Source organism: Sinocyclocheilus rhinocerous, unplaced genomic scaffold (assembly GCF_001515625.1).
Source record: "Sinocyclocheilus rhinocerous isolate Xijiao unplaced genomic scaffold, SAMN03320098_v1.1 scaffold85, whole genome shotgun sequence".
Lineage (NCBI taxonomy): Eukaryota > Metazoa > Chordata > Actinopteri > Cypriniformes > Cyprinidae > Sinocyclocheilus > Sinocyclocheilus rhinocerous.
In genome coordinates, this window is record NW_015649998.1 from 2,777,829 (window position 1) to 2,782,025 (window position 4,197).

Genomic DNA, 4,197 nt, shown 5'->3' on the forward strand with positions numbered 1-4,197 from the left:
AGTGGTGATACATTTTGGTAGCCCGACTGGAAAACACAATAGCCCCGGGACGTCGAGCTAGCGATTTTGCGAGCCCTGATTATATATATATATATATATATATATATATTCACTACCGGTCAAAAGTTTGGGATCAGAACGATTTTTAATGTATTTTAAAGGAGTTTCCTAAGCTCATCAAGGCTGCATTTATTTGATCAAAAATACAGAAAAAAACAATTTCTAACTTGTTCAAAAGCAAACTACAGCTAGAATAGTGAACAGTTATGTTGATTGAACTGTCAATGTCAGTAAGATGCAACGTTTATTTTTCTCGTCTCCTCCCATCATCCCATCTCCGGAAGGCTGTTAGGCTGTAGGGCTATGAGTGCTGACCCTGAACAGCCCATCAGCAATACTCCTGACCTTCACCCAACAGACATGATCCTTATAGCGACTCTTAGTTGTCATCATACTTCACTATGTGGCATTAAAAAATGTGTGTCAGGCCTTTGCTTGAGAAGATTACAAACTGGCTCAAAATGGTTCTGGCCGTTTTTTAATCTTGGCGGCGCTGCCAATTCCCTAGTTGCAGTTGCAAAAAGCACACAGAGCAGAGAACAAAAAGCTTTCCTCTGCCAAACAGAGCAATTTCATCCTTCAGACTTTCCTTTCTCCCAATATGTGTACATGAAGGAAATTAATGTACTTCATTATGGTCAATAATAAAAATACTCAGAGCTTTCTTAAAAGCAATAGGCTGTACACAATGTACTGCCATTCACAAAGCATAACCATCACTGCAGCTCAGAGGAATGTGAGTGTTTGGTCCCATGACTTACTCGACGGTGTTGAATTGTTTATTATCTCCTTGGAAAAGCAGCACTTAAAGCATCTCATTTAATTAAGCGTGATATAATTATAGCTTCCTTTATTTAACACTCACGGAAGTAAAAAGCATAAGGGCTTATTAATCAGGGCTAAAAGTTTGGAGACAAAAGTACTGATGTCCGCGTCAAAAGAGACGAGAGGGAACTGTAACTGATTTTGAGCGAAACAATAAATGCAGCAGACGTCTGTTTAGTACGCTTGGTTATCCACAAAACAGGATCATTTAAAAGGGCATACTGTGCATGAACAAACCACAAACGTGCTAAAAAGCAACAAATTACATTAAAGCCTCTCCTGTAGCTCAAACATCAGCACAATAAATTCACAGTTCACCCAATATTTGCAGGATACATTACAAGTTGCAAAACTATGTCTACTAATTCAGTGAAATATAAAATAGTGATTAACAATTAGCAAAAGCAAAACCATTTCCAAAAGAAGTAGGCTACAACAACAAAAAAATTTTATTGTCAGCTGGCTTGTCAAAAACAAACCACAGCTATCACTGAAAAATTACTCACATGACATAGCCTAACTGCAGCAGAAGTTTTCTTTTAAAAAAAAATAGGTAGCCTACTTCGAAGTACTTCCATGAATGCCGGGTATCACTATAATGTATACGTCTAAAAACATGGAAATGGATGATTTTTCCTGTAGTGTTTGTACCTTTGTTTACAATCACAGCGCTGCAAGGCCAGTTGACTTCCCTCGCTGTCAAACGATAATGTATTTGCATGCTCGTTTCAGTTGATTGAAGATAAATATTCCATTAATCCAGCGCTGTCATTCTCATTTTTTAAATATTGCGTTACTATTTTACTTTAGTAAAAACGCTCCACTCTTTTGGCGCGTGACTGAATTGATTTAAACTTAAAGAAATTTAAAAAACGAACCATAGCCGATGCCATTTGACCGATTCATATAAAGAACCGACTCAAGTGATTCACTGGCTAATAGAACACGCTGGGTCGCATTTTAAACAGTAGAAAAAAGTGAAGTAGCGAGCAAACTGCCTCATTGCTGAAATACTCCCAGGGAAAATGCAACGTTATATCGAGTGACAACAACTATGTGAAGAAAATCAATATCCTTTATGGATCTTATTTTGTGCACTGGCACATTAGTGACATGCTGAAACAGAACAGGGCCACCCAAATCTCTTGCCACAAAGTTGTAAGCACACAATTCTCAAATGTCCTTGTATGCAGTGGCATTAAAATGGGGCTTGATTGGAATTAAGCAGTCTAGCCGAACCAACAAACCCAAATAATTTGGTTAACTGCCTGATTCACACTTTAAGACGAGTCAGACATGCTGTACAAATTTCTGCTGGTTCACAAACAATGGTTTGTGTTGTAAGCATGATTAGCAACAACACAGAGAACAAAGACAAATTATATGCCATTAATTATGAATTAAACACATTGATGTTGTAAACACAAATGCCAACTGATTGCATCCAAAGCTGCTCTATGCAGTGCAGTCACACATAAGCTACTATTTTTGTTAAGGGTTTCAGTACCAGATAGTGTCCTCATCATCACATACTCTACAGGTTTAAGTGCAGACCATATGGCAACCTACATGTGCTTTATCTTCACGGTTGCTCATTAAAAGAAAAATAAATAAATAAAACAACATGGTTCTGTTGATGTTCAGTTAGTTACCTGGTTAATTATTTTACCATCTCGATAATCTCCTGTACACTTATGGATCTTTATTTTGTGATTTAGTGTTATTGCGTTTTAGAATTTGATGGCTATTAGGTTGAGTAGACATAAATTAACAGTGCACCGCAATACCCTACCAATCTGTTCAAAGGGTGCCAATTTGCCTATGTAGAAGCTCAGGTCCACTAAGGTTATTTATTTCTCGTTGGGTAAGGAAAGTGAAATTTCCTCCCGCAGGCTGCGTGAACAGCTAACAGGAGGAGGAACACTGAAGCTGTGCCCCCAACACTCCACCACACAAGACCTTTATGATCATCATTAAAGCATTTTCCATTTTGTCACTTATCTCCTGTGCCCTTTGGCAAATCCTCGCAGAGATATTTGCCAGTGTCTCTATCCCTAACTGGGTCACTGCGCTAAGACGCTATGCTGCCATAGTGTACTGAACAGACACATCTTTCCCAACCTTCACGGTGGATAATGCAAGGACAGTGTCAAATATGATTATTATTGTGTGCCATATAACTCTCCCTTTACTTAATACAATGGTGCACTGATAGTTAGCTTCATATGTCTGTATAATGGCTGAGCTTTCCTAGGCCTTGTCTAATGCATTGTATTGTCTCTCCTCCATGCATAGAACTGTCAAATCTCTGTTGTACAATATAATGAGATTTTTTTGTGTGCTGGAAACAGAAGGTCTCCTCCAACCCAAGTCGATGAAAAAAAAGCTATTCAGCCTCTTTTACAATTTTCTTCTCAGTTTCAGCAATTTTTGAGGGTTTGCAGGCAAGTAAGTGTTTGAGTAAGTATCCAAGTAATTCAGTGATAGGCACGAAGATAGACCAGTAGATAGAAGTCAGATATATGGGTGGATTCCTACTTTTTCGGAGACAAGCAAAAGGATAAAAGTGTAAAGAAATGTCTTATTTCTAATATAAGATAGCGGCCACACAATTAACTGATAAGATGACACGACTAATTGAGATATCAAAGTAGGACATGAATTTCACTACCACATGCATTTAGCAGAACATGCATAATACGGTAGATATCAGTGGTGCATACGGTAAAAGACTGTAAGGTAAGTTACTGAAAGGTGAAACACTGTGAAAAACTAATACTGCTTCATGTAATTTTATTGTAATATAATAATAATATACTGTTAAATTTGCAGTTTTTAATTCAAATTCAATCCATTCAAATAACTATGTTTCTTTCTTACCAGATAGGGTTTTATGTTCCATGTTGTTAAATCATTGTTTCTTGCAATATTTTAGTGTCATGCTACTATGATAGTATTTTTTTGCATAGCATCTATGTATATTTACTTTAGCTTGTGGAAAAGCTATTGTATACTCGTTTTTTTTTTTTTTGCAAATTATTTTTGGGCCGGTCTTTTTCAGTGTATTCAGAAAACCAGTATACCTATGCAAAATCTTAATAGATTCGCGGTTCAAGGCATGGCAGGGCAAGTTTATTTATATAGCACATTTCGTACACAATGGTAATTCAAAGTGCTTTAGAAAGTAAAATAATCATAAAAAAAATAATCACAAGAATAAAACAAGGAATTTAAAAAATTTGAAAATGATTAAAAAATTTATTTAAGAAGTTTAAAATGAATTTAAAACAGTTAACAACAGAAAATGATCAT